Source organism: Pristiophorus japonicus, unplaced genomic scaffold (genome assembly GCF_044704955.1).
Source record: "Pristiophorus japonicus isolate sPriJap1 unplaced genomic scaffold, sPriJap1.hap1 HAP1_SCAFFOLD_2218, whole genome shotgun sequence".
NCBI lineage: Eukaryota > Metazoa > Chordata > Chondrichthyes > Pristiophoridae > Pristiophorus > Pristiophorus japonicus.
The window spans coordinates 18,892-34,055 of NW_027251928.1; the positions used below are offsets into that span (position 1 = coordinate 18,892).

General features: G+C 49.4%; 13 non-coding genes across 13 annotated transcripts; all 13 read left to right on the forward strand.

Annotated features, from left to right (window-relative positions):
* Positions 1 to 241: 241 nt before the first annotated feature.
* Positions 242 to 314, forward strand: trnar-acg (transfer RNA arginine (anticodon ACG)). The gene has a single exon. It is a non-coding gene; the product is annotated as a tRNA-Arg (tRNA).
* A 1,133-nt stretch (positions 315 to 1,447) lies between these two features.
* Positions 1,448 to 1,520, forward strand: trnar-acg (transfer RNA arginine (anticodon ACG)). Its single transcript has one exon. It is a non-coding gene; the product is annotated as a tRNA-Arg (tRNA).
* Positions 1,521 to 2,666: 1,146 nt separating this feature from the next.
* Positions 2,667 to 2,739, forward strand: trnar-acg (transfer RNA arginine (anticodon ACG)). The gene has a single exon. It is a non-coding gene; the product is annotated as a tRNA-Arg (tRNA).
* Positions 2,740 to 3,902: 1,163 nt separating this feature from the next.
* On the forward strand, positions 3,903 to 3,975 carry trnar-acg (transfer RNA arginine (anticodon ACG)). The gene has a single exon. It is a non-coding gene; the product is annotated as a tRNA-Arg (tRNA).
* A 1,163-nt stretch (positions 3,976 to 5,138) lies between these two features.
* Positions 5,139 to 5,211, forward strand: trnar-acg (transfer RNA arginine (anticodon ACG)). The gene has a single exon. It is a non-coding gene; the product is annotated as a tRNA-Arg (tRNA).
* Positions 5,212 to 6,357: 1,146 nt separating this feature from the next.
* Positions 6,358 to 6,430, forward strand: trnar-acg (transfer RNA arginine (anticodon ACG)). The gene has a single exon. It is a non-coding gene; the product is annotated as a tRNA-Arg (tRNA).
* Positions 6,431 to 7,576: 1,146 nt separating this feature from the next.
* On the forward strand, positions 7,577 to 7,649 carry trnar-acg (transfer RNA arginine (anticodon ACG)). The gene has a single exon. It is a non-coding gene; the product is annotated as a tRNA-Arg (tRNA).
* Positions 7,650 to 8,782: 1,133 nt separating this feature from the next.
* trnar-acg (transfer RNA arginine (anticodon ACG)) lies at positions 8,783 to 8,855 on the forward strand. The gene has a single exon. It is a non-coding gene; the product is annotated as a tRNA-Arg (tRNA).
* A 1,146-nt stretch (positions 8,856 to 10,001) lies between these two features.
* On the forward strand, positions 10,002 to 10,074 carry trnar-acg (transfer RNA arginine (anticodon ACG)). Its single transcript has one exon. It is a non-coding gene; the product is annotated as a tRNA-Arg (tRNA).
* A 1,163-nt stretch (positions 10,075 to 11,237) lies between these two features.
* trnar-acg (transfer RNA arginine (anticodon ACG)) lies at positions 11,238 to 11,310 on the forward strand. Its single transcript has one exon. It is a non-coding gene; the product is annotated as a tRNA-Arg (tRNA).
* A 1,163-nt stretch (positions 11,311 to 12,473) lies between these two features.
* Positions 12,474 to 12,546, forward strand: trnar-acg (transfer RNA arginine (anticodon ACG)). Its single transcript has one exon. It is a non-coding gene; the product is annotated as a tRNA-Arg (tRNA).
* Positions 12,547 to 13,692: 1,146 nt separating this feature from the next.
* On the forward strand, positions 13,693 to 13,765 carry trnar-acg (transfer RNA arginine (anticodon ACG)). Its single transcript has one exon. It is a non-coding gene; the product is annotated as a tRNA-Arg (tRNA).
* Positions 13,766 to 14,928: 1,163 nt separating this feature from the next.
* Positions 14,929 to 15,001, forward strand: trnar-acg (transfer RNA arginine (anticodon ACG)). The gene has a single exon. It is a non-coding gene; the product is annotated as a tRNA-Arg (tRNA).
* The last annotated feature ends 163 nt before the right edge of the window (positions 15,002 to 15,164 follow it).

A 15,164-nucleotide genomic window follows, 5' to 3' on the forward strand; every position in this document is an offset into this window, starting at 1 on the left:
AATTGCCACTTACCACACACATACATACTTCAAAAGAATGCTCACTGCTTCAAGCCGGAGTGCAACCAACTACCTAAGCACGACTTTGCTTTGCTTTGTTTTCTACTGCACTGCTCCGCTCTCCCACCTGTGAATCGAAGGGATGCGACAGAGGTGCCTCTCTTTGGTGATTGTCTGCCTCATGCCTTGTAATCTGCCCGTCCTGTGCACCTGCTGATGTCGCAGCTAGTTTTCACAGACTGGGCCAGTGGCGCAATGGATAACGCGTCTGACTACGGATCAGAAGATTGTAGGTTCGACTCCTACCTGGCTCGAGTATTTTTGCAATCTTTGCCACGGAAGCGAACATATTTGGTCAAACTGTCCAGCTCTTAAACTGGGAAGTACCTTCTTAGTGCAGTAGGCAGCATGTCAGTCTCATAATCTGAAGGTCCTGAGTTCAATCCTTAGAAAAGGCATTGATACTTGTAAAGATGTTTTTCCTTCTTTCCATTTCAGCTGCATGCATGCAAAAATCGAGAAGTTTTGCTGCGACAGCACACCAAAGGATTTGATGTCCCTCAGCCTGCGGTGACCTTCAGAAGCAGATGGGCTCACCCACACCTGACACAACTCTTGTGTCTGAACTATTAACTGAGCCAAAAGAACAGTGGAGAATGCAGGCATTGATCCCACTGCCTCACACATGCAAAGTAAGCGCTCTCCCATTTGAGCAAATTCCTCATTCACATCTGGTATTAGCTCCCAGTTTGCATCTGACTCGCCCCTTATCACTTGCCTCCTCGCTTCCACGACCAGCAGAAATCTCCTGCTTCAGGGTGGCCTGCTCCCTGAACACTTTTCATGCTTTGCTCCAATCGACGTTACTGAGCAATAGCAAGCGAGCAACGGCAGGACTGGAAGCCACGGATATGGTGAAAGACGCCAAGAAGAGCTCGAGCCTGCGGAAGGGAAGCGAGTTGAGCCGCCACGAGCGTGAGGGAGCAAGCGAGAGGCCTGTCTGACTGATGGACAGATGATTCTATTGCCTGAGGCTTTGCCTGAAAGAAAGTGCTGCCTCTTTTCATGCATTGCTGCTCAAAGGCACTCCCTGCTGACACACAGATGCAAGTGTTCAAGCAAAACGGCGAAGGCACTGTCCTGTGCCTCAGCTGCAACATGTTCAGCTGTAAACTGCTCATCATATTAAGAGCTCTGCCTTCAGCGAATTGCCACTTACCACACACATACATACTTCAAAAGAATGCTCACTGCTTCAAGCCGGAGTGCAACCAACTACCTAAGCACGACTTTGCTTTGCTTTGTTTTCTACTGCACTGCTCCGCTCTCCCACCTGTGAATCGAAGGGATGCGACAGAGGTGCCTCTCTTTGGTGATTGTCTGCCTCATGCCTTGTAATCTGCCCGTCCTGTGCACCTGCTGATGTCGCAGCTAGTTTTCACAGACTGGGCCAGTGGCGCAATGGATAACGCGTCTGACTACGGATCAGAAGATTGTAGGTTCGACTCCTACCTGGCTCGAGTATTTTTGCAATCTTTGCCACGTAAGCGAACATATTTGGTCAAACTGTCCAGCTCTTAAACTGGGAAGTACCTTCTTAGTGCAGTAGGCAGCACGTCAGTCTCATAATCTGAAGGTCCTGAATTCAATCCTTAGAAAAGGCATTGATACTTGTAAAGATGTTTTTCTTTCTTTCCATTTCAGCTGCATGCATGCAAAAATCGAGAAGTTTTGCTGCGACAGCACACCAAAGGATTTGATGTCCCTCAGCCTGCGGTGACCTTCAGAAGCAGATGGGCTCACCCACACCTGACACAACTCTTGTGTCTGAACTATTAACTGAGCCAAAAGAACAGTGGAGAATGCAGGCATTGATCCCACTGCCTCACACATGCAAAGTAAGCGCTCTCCCATTTGAGCAAATTCCCCATTCACATCTGGTATTAGCTCCCAGTTTGCATCTGACTCGCCCCTTATCACTTGCCTGCTCGCTTCCACGACCAGCAGAAATCTCCTGCTTCAGGTTGGCCTGCTCCCTGAACACTTTTCATGCTTTGCTCCAATCGACGTTACTGAGCAATAGCAAGCGAGCAAGGGCAGGACTGGAAGCCACGGATATGGTGAAAGACGCCAAGAAGAGCTCGAGCCTGCGGAAGGGAAGCGAGTTGAGCGTAACGTCGCAGCCGCCACGAGCGTGAGGGAGCAAGCGAGAGGCCTGTCTGACTGATGGACAGATGATTCTATTGCCTGAGGCTTTGCCTGAAAGAAAGTGCTGCCTCTTTTCATGCATTGCTGCTCAAAGGCACTCCCTGCTGACACACAGATGCAAGTGTTCAAGCAAAACGGCGAAGGCACTGTCCTGTGCCTCAGCTGCAACATGTTCAGCTGTAAACTGCTCGTCATATTAAGAGCTCTGCCTTCAACGAATTGCCACTTACCACACACATACATACTTCAAAAGAATGCTCACTGCTTCAAGCCGGAGTGCAACCAACTACCTAAGCACGACTTTGCTTTGCTTTGTTTTCTACTGCACTGCTCCGCTCTCCCACCTGTGAATCGAAGGGATGCGACAGAGGTGCCTCTCTTTGGTGATTGTCTGCCTCATGCCTTGTAATCTGCCCGTCCTGTGCACCTGCTGATGTCGCAGCTAGTTTTCACAGACTGGGCCAGTGGCGCAATGGATAACGTGTCTGACTACGGATCAGAAGATTGTAGGTTCGACTCCTACCTGGCTCGAGTATTTTTGCAATCTTTGCATTATGGCTTTGGATGCCACGTAAGCGAACATATTTGGTCAAACTGTCCAGCTCTTAAACTGGGAAGTACCTTCTTAGTGCAGTAGGCAGCATGTCAGTCTCATAATCTGAAGGTCCTGAATTCAATCCTTAGAAAAGGCATTGATACTTGTAAAGATGTTTTTCTTTCTTTCCATTTCAGCTGCATGCATGCAAAAATCGAGAAGTTTTGCTGCGACAGCACACCAAAGGATTTGATGTCCCTCAGCCTGCGGTGACCTTCAGAAGCAGATGGGCTCACCCACACCTGACACAACTCTTGTGTCTGAACTATTAACTGAGCCAAAAGAACAGTGGAGAATGCAGGCATTGATCCCACTGCCTCACACATGCAAAGTAAGCGCTCTCCCATTTGAGCAAATTCCCCATTCACATCTGGTATTAGCTCCCAGTTTGCATCTGACTCGCCCCTTATCACTTGCCTGCTCGCTTCCACGACCAGCAGAAATCTCCTGCTTCAGGTTGGCCTGCTCCCTGAACACTTTTCATGCTTTGCTCCAATCGACGTTACTGAGCAATAGCAAGCGAGCAAGGGCAGGACTGGAAGCCACGGATATGGTGAAAGACGCCAAGAAGAGCTCGAGCCTGCGGAAGGGAAGCGAGTTGAGCGTAACGTCGCAGCCCCCACGAGCGTGAGGGAGCAAGCGAGAGGCCTGTCTGACTGATGGACAGATGATTCTATTGCCTGAGGCTTTGCCTGAAAGAAAGTGCTGCCTCTTTTCATGCATTGCTGCTCAAAGGCACTCCCTGCTGACACACAGATGCAAGTGTTCAAGCAAAACGGCGAAGGCACTGTCCTGTGCCTCAGCTGCAACATGTTCAGCTGTAAACTGCTCGTCATATTAAGAGCTCTGCCTTCAGCGAATTGCCACTTACCACACACATACATACTTCAAAAGAATGCTCACTGCTTCAAGCCGGAGTGCAACCAACTACCTAAGCACGACTTTGCTTTGCTTTGTTTTCTACTGCACTGCTCCGCTCTCCCACCTGTGAATCGAAGGGATGCGACAGAGGTGCCTCTCTTTGGTGATTGTCTGCCTCATGCCTTGTAATCTGCCCGTCCTGTGCACCTGCTGATGTCGCAGCTATTTTTCACAGACTGGGCCAGTGGCGCAATGGATAACGTGTCTGACTACGGATCAGAAGATTGTAGGTTCGACTCCTACCTGGCTCGAGTATTTTTGCAATCTTTGCATTATGGCTTTGGATGCCACGTAAGCGAACATATTTGGTCAAACTGTCCAGCTCTTAAACTGGGAAGTACCTTCTTAGTGCAGTAGGCAGCATGTCAGTCTCATAATCTGAAGGTCCTGAATTCAATCCTTAGAAAAGGCATTGATACTTGTAAAGATGTTTTTCTTTCTTTCCATTTCAGCTGCATGCATGCAAAAATCGAGAAGTTTTGCTGCGACAGCACACCAAAGGATTTGATGTCCCTCAGCCTGCGGTGACCTTCAGAAGCAGATGGGCTCACCCACACCTGACACAACTCTTGTGTCTGAACTATTAACTGAGCCAAAAGAACAGTGGAGAATGCAGGCATTGATCCCACTGCCTCACACATGCAAAGTAAGCGCTCTCCCATTTGAGCAAATTCCCCATTCACATCTGGTATTAGCTCCCAGTTTGCATCTGACTCGCCCCTTATCACTTGCCTGCTCGCTTCCACGACCAGCAGAAATCTCCTGCTTCAGGTTGGCCTGCTCCCTGAACACTTTTCATGCTTTGCTCCAATCGACGTTACTGAGCAATAGCAAGCGAGCAAGGGCAGGACTGGAAGCCACGGATATGGTGAAAGACGCCAAGAAGAGCTCGAGCCTGCGGAAGGGAAGCGAGTTGAGCGTAACGTCGCAGCCCCCACGAGCGTGAGGGAGCAAGCGAGAGGCCTGTCTGACTGATGGACAGATGATTCTATTGCCTGAGGCTTTGCCTGAAAGAAAGTGCTGCCTCTTTTCATGCATTGCTGCTCAAAGGCACTCCCTGCTGACACACAGATGCAAGTGTTCAAGCAAAACGGCGAAGGCACTGTCCTGTGCCTCAGCTGCAACATGTTCAGCTGTAAACTGCTCGTCATATTAAGAGCTCTGCCTTCAGCGAATTGCCACTTACCACACACATACATACTTCAAAAGAATGCTCACTGCTTCAAGCCGGAGTGCAACCAACTACCTAAGCACGACTTTGCTTTGCTTTGTTTTCTACTGCACTGCTCCGCTCTCCCACCTGTGAATCGAAGGGATGCGACAGAGGTGCCTCTCTTTGGTGATTGTCTGCCTCATGCCTTGTAATCTGCCCGTCCTGTGCACCTGCTGATGTCGCAGCTAGTTTTCACAGACTGGGCCAGTGGCGCAATGGATAACGCGTCTGACTACGGATCAGAAGATTGTAGGTTCGACTCCTACCTGGCTCGAGTATTTTTGCAATCTTTGCCACGTAAGCGAACATATTTGGTCAAACTGTCCAGCTCTTAAACTGGGAAGTACCTTCTTAGTGCAGTAGGCAGCACGTCAGTCTCATAATCTGAAGGTCCTGAATTCAATCCTTAGAAAAGGCATTGATACTTGTAAAGATGTTTTTCTTTCTTTCCATTTCAGCTGCATGCATGCAAAAATCGAGAAGTTTTGCTGCGACAGCACACCAAAGGATTTGATGTCCCTCAGCCTGCGGTGACCTTCAGAAGCAGATGGGCTCACCCACACCTGACACAACTCTTGTGTCTGAACTATTAACTGAGCCAAAAGAACAGTGGAGAATGCAGGCATTGATCCCACTGCCTCACACATGCAAAGTAAGCACTCTCCCATTTGAGCAAATTCCCCATTCACATCTGGTATTAGCTCCCAGTTTGCATCTGACTCGCCCCTTATCACTTGCCTCCTCGCTTCCACGACCAGCAGAAATCTCCTGCTTCAGGTTGGCCTGCTCCCTGAACACTTTTCATGCTTTGCTCCAATCGACGTTACTGAGCAATAGCAAGCGAGCAAGGGCAGGACTGGAAGCCACGGATATGGTGAAAGACGCCAAGAAGAGCTCGAGCCTGCGGAAGGGAAGCGAGTTGAGCGTAACGTCGCAGCCGCCACGAGCGTGAGGGAGCAAGCGAGAGGCCTGTCTGACTGATGGACAGATGATTCTATTGCCTGAGGCTTTGCCTGAAAGAAAGTGCTGCCTCTTTTCATGCATTGCTGCTCAAAGGCACTCCCTGCTGACACACAGATGCAAGTGTTCAAGCAAAACGGCGAAGGCACTGTCCTGTGCCTCAGCTGCAACATGTTCAGCTGTAAACTGCTCGTCATATTAAGAGCTCTGCCTTCAGCGAATTGCCACTTACCACACACATACATACTTCAAAAGAATGCTCACTGCTTCAAGCCGGAGTGCAACCAACTACCTAAGCACGACTTTGCTTTGCTTTGTTTTCTACTGCACTGCTGCGCTCTCCCACCTGTGAATCGAAGGGATGCGACAGAGGTGCCTCTCTTTGGTGATTGTCTGCCTCATGCCTTGTAATCTGCCCGTCCTGTGCACCTGCTGATGTCGCAGCCAGTTTTCACAGACTGGGCCAGTGGCGCAATGGATAATGCGTCTGACTACGGATCAGAAGATTGTAGGTTCGACTCCTACCTGGCTCGAGTATTTTTGCAATCTTTGCCACGTAAGCGAACATATTTGGTCAAACTGTCCAGCTCTTAAACTGGGAAGTACCTTCTTAGTGCAGTAGGCAGCACGTCAGTCTCATAATCTGAAGGTCCTGAATTCAATCCTTAGAAAAGGCATTGATACTTGTAAAGATGTTTTTCTTTCTTTCCATTTCAGCTGCATGCATGCAAAAATCGAGAAGTTTTGCTGCGACAGCACACCAAAGGATTTGATGTCCCTCAGCCTGCGGTGACCTTCAGAAGCAGATGGGCTCACCCACACCTGACACAACTCTTGTGTCTGAACTATTAACTGAGCCAAAAGAACAGTGGAGAATGCAGGCATTGATCCCACTGCCTCACACATGCAAAGTAAGCGCTCTCCCATTTGAGCAAATTCCCCATTCACATCTGGTATTAGCTCCCAGTTTGCATCTGACTCGCCCCTTATCACTTGCCTGCTCGCTTCCACGACCAGCAGAAATCTCCTGCTTCAGGTTGGCCTGCTCCCTGAACACTTTTCATGCTTTGCTCCAATCGACGTTACTGAGCAATAGCAAGCGAGCAAGGGCAGGACTGGAAGCCACGGATATGGTGAAAGACGCCAAGAAGAGCTCGAGCCTGCGGAAGGGAAGCGAGTTGAGCGTAACGTCGCAGCCGCCACGAGCGTGAGGGAGCAAGCGAGAGGCCTGTCTGACTGATGGACAGATGATTCTATTGCCTGAGGCTTTGCCTGAAAGAAAGTGCTGCCTCTTTTCATGCATTGCTGCTCAAAGGCACTCCCTGCTGACACACAGATGCAAGTGTTCAAGCAAAACGGCGAAGGCACTGTCCTGTGCCTCAGCTGCAACATGTTCAGCTGTAAACTGCTCGTCATATTAAGAGCTCTGCCTTCAGCGAATTGCCACTTACCACACACATACATACTTCAAAAGAATGCTCACTGCTTCAAGCCGGAGTGCAACCAACTACCTAAGCACGACTTTGCTTTGCTTTGTTTTCTACTGCACTGCTCCGCTCTCCCACCTGTGAATCGAAGGGATGCGACAGAGGTGCCTCTCTTTGGTGATTGTCTGCCTCATGCCTTGTAATCTGCCCGTCCTGTGCACCTGCTGATGTCGCAGCTAGTTTTCACAGACTGGGCCAGTGGCGCAATGGATAACGCGTCTGACTACGGATCAGAAGATTGTAGGTTCGACTCCTACCTGGCTCGAGTATTTTTGCAATCTTTGCCACGGAAGCGAACATATTTGGTCAAACTGTCCAGCTCTTAAACTGGGAAGTACCTTCTTAGTGCAGTAGGCAGCATGTCAGTCTCATAATCTGAAGGTCCTGAGTTCAATCCTTAGAAAAGGCATTGATACTTGTAAAGATGTTTTTCCTTCTTTCCATTTCAGCTGCATGCATGCAAAAATCGAGAAGTTTTGCTGCGACAGCACACCAAAGGATTTGATGTCCCTCAGCCTGCGGTGACCTTCAGAAGCAGATGGGCTCACCCACACCTGACACAACTCTTGTGTCTGAACTATTAACTGAGCCAAAAGAACAGTGGAGAATGCAGGCATTGATCCCACTGCCTCACACATGCAAAGTAAGCGCTCTCCCATTTGAGCAAATTCCTCATTCACATCTGGTATTAGCTCCCAGTTTGCATCTGACTCGCCCCTTATCACTTGCCTCCTCGCTTCCACGACCAGCAGAAATCTCCTGCTTCAGGGTGGCCTGCTCCCTGAACACTTTTCATGCTTTGCTCCAATCGACGTTACTGAGCAATAGCAAGCGAGCAACGGCAGGACTGGAAGCCACGGATATGGTGAAAGACGCCAAGAAGAGCTCGAGCCTGCGGAAGGGAAGCGAGTTGAGCCGCCACGAGCGTGAGGGAGCAAGCGAGAGGCCTGTCTGACTGATGGACAGATGATTCTATTGCCTGAGGCTTTGCCTGAAAGAAAGTGCTGCCTCTTTTCATGCATTGCTGCTCAAAGGCACTCCCTGCTGACACACAGATGCAAGTGTTCAAGCAAAACGGCGAAGGCACTGTCCTGTGCCTCAGCTGCAACATGTTCAGCTGTAAACTGCTCATCATATTAAGAGCTCTGCCTTCAGCGAATTGCCACTTACCACACACATACATACTTCAAAAGAATGCTCACTGCTTCAAGCCGGAGTGCAACCAACTACCTAAGCACGACTTTGCTTTGCTTTGTTTTCTACTGCACTGCTCCGCTCTCCCACCTGTGAATCGAAGGGATGCGACAGAGGTGCCTCTCTTTGGTGATTGTCTGCCTCATGCCTTGTAATCTGCCCGTCCTGTGCACCTGCTGATGTCGCAGCTAGTTTTCACAGACTGGGCCAGTGGCGCAATGGATAACGCGTCTGACTACGGATCAGAAGATTGTAGGTTCGACTCCTACCTGGCTCGAGTATTTTTGCAATCTTTGCCACGTAAGCGAACATATTTGGTCAAACTGTCCAGCTCTTAAACTGGGAAGTACCTTCTTAGTGCAGTAGGCAGCACGTCAGTCTCATAATCTGAAGGTCCTGAATTCAATCCTTAGAAAAGGCATTGATACTTGTAAAGATGTTTTTCTTTCTTTCCATTTCAGCTGCATGCATGCAAAAATCGAGAAGTTTTGCTGCGACAGCACACCAAAGGATTTGATGTCCCTCAGCCTGCGGTGACCTTCAGAAGCAGATGGGCTCACCCACACCTGACACAACTCTTGTGTCTGAACTATTAACTGAGCCAAAAGAACAGTGGAGAATGCAGGCATTGATCCCACTGCCTCACACATGCAAAGTAAGCGCTCTCCCATTTGAGCAAATTCCCCATTCACATCTGGTATTAGCTCCCAGTTTGCATCTGACTCGCCCCTTATCACTTGCCTGCTCGCTTCCACGACCAGCAGAAATCTCCTGCTTCAGGTTGGCCTGCTCCCTGAACACTTTTCATGCTTTGCTCCAATCGACGTTACTGAGCAATAGCAAGCGAGCAAGGGCAGGACTGGAAGCCACGGATATGGTGAAAGACGCCAAGAAGAGCTCGAGCCTGCGGAAGGGAAGCGAGTTGAGCGTAACGTCGCAGCCGCCACGAGCGTGAGGGAGCAAGCGAGAGGCCTGTCTGACTGATGGACAGATGATTCTATTGCCTGAGGCTTTGCCTGAAAGAAAGTGCTGCCTCTTTTCATGCATTGCTGCTCAAAGGCACTCCCTGCTGACACACAGATGCAAGTGTTCAAGCAAAACGGCGAAGGCACTGTCCTGTGCCTCAGCTGCAACATGTTCAGCTGTAAACTGCTCGTCATATTAAGAGCTCTGCCTTCAACGAATTGCCACTTACCACACACATACATACTTCAAAAGAATGCTCACTGCTTCAAGCCGGAGTGCAACCAACTACCTAAGCACGACTTTGCTTTGCTTTGTTTTCTACTGCACTGCTCCGCTCTCCCACCTGTGAATCGAAGGGATGCGACAGAGGTGCCTCTCTTTGGTGATTGTCTGCCTCATGCCTTGTAATCTGCCCGTCCTGTGCACCTGCTGATGTCGCAGCTAGTTTTCACAGACTGGGCCAGTGGCGCAATGGATAACGTGTCTGACTACGGATCAGAAGATTGTAGGTTCGACTCCTACCTGGCTCGAGTATTTTTGCAATCTTTGCATTATGGCTTTGGATGCCACGTAAGCGAACATATTTGGTCAAACTGTCCAGCTCTTAAACTGGGAAGTACCTTCTTAGTGCAGTAGGCAGCATGTCAGTCTCATAATCTGAAGGTCCTGAATTCAATCCTTAGAAAAGGCATTGATACTTGTAAAGATGTTTTTCTTTCTTTCCATTTCAGCTGCATGCATGCAAAAATCGAGAAGTTTTGCTGCGACAGCACACCAAAGGATTTGATGTCCCTCAGCCTGCGGTGACCTTCAGAAGCAGATGGGCTCACCCACACCTGACACAACTCTTGTGTCTGAACTATTAACTGAGCCAAAAGAACAGTGGAGAATGCAGGCATTGATCCCACTGCCTCACACATGCAAAGTAAGCGCTCTCCCATTTGAGCAAATTCCCCATTCACATCTGGTATTAGCTCCCAGTTTGCATCTGACTCGCCCCTTATCACTTGCCTGCTCGCTTCCACGACCAGCAGAAATCTCCTGCTTCAGGTTGGCCTGCTCCCTGAACACTTTTCATGCTTTGCTCCAATCGACGTTACTGAGCAATAGCAAGCGAGCAAGGGCAGGACTGGAAGCCACGGATATGGTGAAAGACGCCAAGAAGAGCTCGAGCCTGCGGAAGGGAAGCGAGTTGAGCGTAACGTCGCAGCCCCCACGAGCGTGAGGGAGCAAGCGAGAGGCCTGTCTGACTGATGGACAGATGATTCTATTGCCTGAGGCTTTGCCTGAAAGAAAGTGCTGCCTCTTTTCATGCATTGCTGCTCAAAGGCACTCCCTGCTGACACACAGATGCAAGTGTTCAAGCAAAACGGCGAAGGCACTGTCCTGTGCCTCAGCTGCAACATGTTCAGCTGTAAACTGCTCGTCATATTAAGAGCTCTGCCTTCAGCGAATTGCCACTTACCACACACATACATACTTCAAAAGAATGCTCACTGCTTCAAGCCGGAGTGCAACCAACTACCTAAGCACGACTTTGCTTTGCTTTGTTTTCTACTGCACTGCTCCGCTCTCCCACCTGTGAATCGAAGGGATGCGACAGAGGTGCCTCTCTTTGGTGATTGTCTGCCTCATGCCTTGTAATCTGCCCGTCCTGTGCACCTGCTGATGTCGCAGCTATTTTTCACAGACTGGGCCAGTGGCGCAATGGATAACGTGTCTGACTACGGATCAGAAGATTGTAGGTTCGACTCCTACCTGGCTCGAGTATTTTTGCAATCTTTGCATTATGGCTTTGGATGCCACGTAAGCGAACATATTTGGTCAAACTGTCCAGCTCTTAAACTGGGAAGTACCTTCTTAGTGCAGTAGGCAGCATGTCAGTCTCATAATCTGAAGGTCCTGAATTCAATCCTTAGAAAAGGCATTGATACTTGTAAAGATGTTTTTCTTTCTTTCCATTTCAGCTGCATGCATGCAAAAATCGAGAAGTTTTGCTGCGACAGCACACCAAAGGATTTGATGTCCCTCAGCCTGCGGTGACCTTCAGAAGCAGATGGGCTCACCCACACCTGACACAACTCTTGTGTCTGAACTATTAACTGAGCCAAAAGAACAGTGGAGAATGCAGGCATTGATCCCACTGCCTCACACATGCAAAGTAAGCGCTCTCCCATTTGAGCAAATTCCCCATTCACATCTGGTATTAGCTCCCAGTTTGCATCTGACTCGCCCCTTATCACTTGCCTGCTCGCTTCCACGACCAGCAGAAATCTCCTGCTTCAGGTTGGCCTGCTCCCTGAACACTTTTCATGCTTTGCTCCAATCGACGTTACTGAGCAATAGCAAGCGAGCAAGGGCAGGACTGGAAGCCACGGATATGGTGAAAGACGCCAAGAAGAGCTCGAGCCTGCGGAAGGGAAGCGAGTTGAGCGTAACGTCGCAGCCCCCACGAGCGTGAGGGAGCAAGCGAGAGGCCTGTCTGACTGATGGACAGATGATTCTATTGCCTGAGGCTTTGCCTGAAAGAAAGTGCTGCCTCTTTTCATGCATTGCTGCTCAAAGGCACTCCCTGCTGACACACAGATGCAAGTGTTCAAGCAAAACGGCGAAGGCACTGTCCTGTGCCTCAGCTGCAACATGTTCAGCTGTAAACTGCTCGTCATATTAAGAGCTCTGCCTTCAGCGAATTGCCACTTACCACACACATACATACTTCAAAAGAATGCTCACTGCTTCAAGCCGGAGTGCAACCAACTACCTAAGCACGACTTTGCTTTGCTTTGTTTTCTACTGCACTGCTCCGCTCTCCCACCTGTGAATCGAAGGGATGCGACAGAGGTGCCTCTCTTTGGTGATTGTCTGCCTCATGCCTTGGAATCTGCCCGTCCTGTGCACCTGCTGATGTCGCAGCTAGTTTTCACAGACTGGGCCAGTGGCGCAATGGATAACGCGTCTGACTACGGATCAGAAGATTGTAGGTTCGACTCCTACCTGGCTCGAGTATTTTTGCAATCTTTGCCACGTAAGCGAACATATTTGGTCAAACTGTCCAGCTCTTAAACTGGGAAGTACCTTCTTAGTGCAGTAGGCAGCACGTCAGTCTCATAATCTGAAGGTCCTGAATTCAATCCTTAGAAAAGGCATTGATACTTGTAAAGATGTTTTTCTTTCTTTCCATTTCAGCTGCATGCATGCAAAAATCGAGAAGTTTTGCTGCGACAGCACACCAAAGGATTTGATGTCCCTCAGCCTGCGGTGACCTTCAGAAGCAGATGGGCTCACCCACACCTGACACAACTCTTGTGTCTGAACTATTAACTGAGCCAAAAGAACAGTGGAGAATGCAGGCATTGATCCCACTGCCTCACACATGCAAAGTAAGCGCTCTCCCATTTGAGCAAATTCCCCATTCACATCTGGTATTAGCTCCCAGTTTGCATCTGACTCGCCCCTTATCACTTGCCTGCTCGCTTCCACGACCAGCAGAAATCTCCTGCTTCAGGTTGGCCTGCTCCCTGAACACTTTTCATGCTTTGCTCCAATCGACGTTACTGAGCAATAGCAAGCGAGCAAGGGCAGGACTGGAAGCCACGGATATGGTGAAAGACGCCAAGAAGAGCTCGAACCTGCGGAAGGGAAGCGAGTTGAGCGTAACGTCGCAGCCGCCACGAGCGTGAGGGAGCAAGCGAGAGGCCTGTCTGACTGATGGACAGATGATTCTATTGCCTGAGGCTTTGCCTGAAAGAAAGTGCTGCCTCTTTTCATGCATTGCTGCTCAAAGGCACTCCCTGCTGACACACAGATGCAAGTGTTCAAGCAAAACGGCGAAGGCACTGTCCTGTGCCTCAGCTGCAACATGTTCAGCTGTAAACTGCTCGTCATATTAAGAGCTCTGCCTTCAACGAATTGCCACTTACCACACACATACATACTTCAAAAGAATGCTCACTGCTTCAAGCCGGAGTGCAACCAACTACCTAAGCACGACTTTGCTTTGCTTTGTTTTCTACTGCACTGCTCCGCTCTCCCACCTGTGAATCGAAGGGATGCGACAGAGGTGCCTCTCTTTGGTGATTGTCTGCCTCATGCCTTGTAATCTGCCCGTCCTGTGCACCTGCTGATGTCGCAGCTAGTTTTCACAGACTGGGCCAGTGGCGCAATGGATAACGCGTCTGACTACGGATCAGAAGATTGTAGGTTCGACTCCTACCTGGCTCGAGTATTTTTGCAATCTTTGCATTATGGCTTTGGATGCCACGTAAGCGAACATATTTGGTCAAACTGTCCAGCTCTTAAACTGGGAAGTACCTTCTTAGTGCAGTAGGCAGCACGTCAGTCTCATAATCTGAAGGTCCTGAATTCAATCCTTAGAAAAGGCATTGATACTTGTAAAGATGTTTTTCTTTCTTTCCATTTCAGCTGCATGCATGCAAAAATCGAGAAGTTTTGCTGCGACAGCACACCAAAGGATTTGATGTCCCTCAGCCTGCGGTGACCTTCAGAAGCAGATGGGCTCACCCACACCTGACACAACTCTTGTGTCTGAACTATTAACTGAGCCAAAAGAACAGTGGAGAATGCAGGCATTGATCCCACTGCCTCACACATGCAAAGTAAGCGCTCTCCCATTTGAGCAAATTCCCCATTCACATCTGGTATTAGCTCCCAGTTTGCATCTGACTCGCCCCTTATCACTTGCCTGCTCGCTTCCACGACCAGCAGAAATCTCCTGCTTCAGGTTGGCCTGCTCCCTGAACACTTTTCATGCTTTGCTCCAATCGACGTTACTGAGCAATAGCAAGCGAGCAAGGGCAGGACTGGAAGCCACGGATATGGTGAAAGACGCCAAGAAGAGCTCGAGCCTGCGGAAGGGAAGCGAGTTGAGCGTAACGTCGCAGCCGCCACGAGCGTGAGGGAGCAAGCGAGAGGCCTGTCTGACTGATGGACAGATGATTCTATTGCCTGAGGCTTTGCCTGAAAGAAAGTGCTGCCTCTTTTCATGCATTGCTGCTCAAAGGCACTCCCTGCTGACACACAGATGCAAGTGTTCAAGCAAAACGGCGAAGGCACTGTCCTGTGCCTCAGCTGCAACATGTTCAGCTGTAAACTGCTCGTCATATTAAGAGCTCTGCCTTCAGCGAATTGCCACTTACCACACACATACATACTTCAAAAGAATGCTCACTGCTTCAAGCCGGAGTGCAACCAACTACCTAAGCACGACTTTGCTTTGCTTTGTTTTCTACTGCACTGCTCCGCTCTCCCACCTGTGAATCGAAGGGATGCGACAGAGGTGCCTCTCTTTGGTGATTGTCTGCCTCATGCCTTGTAATCTGCCCGTCCTGTGCACCTGCTGATGTCGCAGCTAGTTTTCACAGACTGGGCCAGTGGCGCAATGGATAACGCGTCTGACTACGGATCAGAAGATTGTAGGTTCGACTCCTACCTGGCTCGAGTATTTTTGCAATCTTTGCATTATGGCTTTGGATGCCACGTAAGCGAACATATTTGGTCAAACTGTCCAGCTCTTAAACTGGGAAGTACCTTCTTAGTGCAGTAGGCAGCATGTCAGTCTCATAATCTGAAGGTCCTGAATTCAATCCTTAGAAAAGGCATT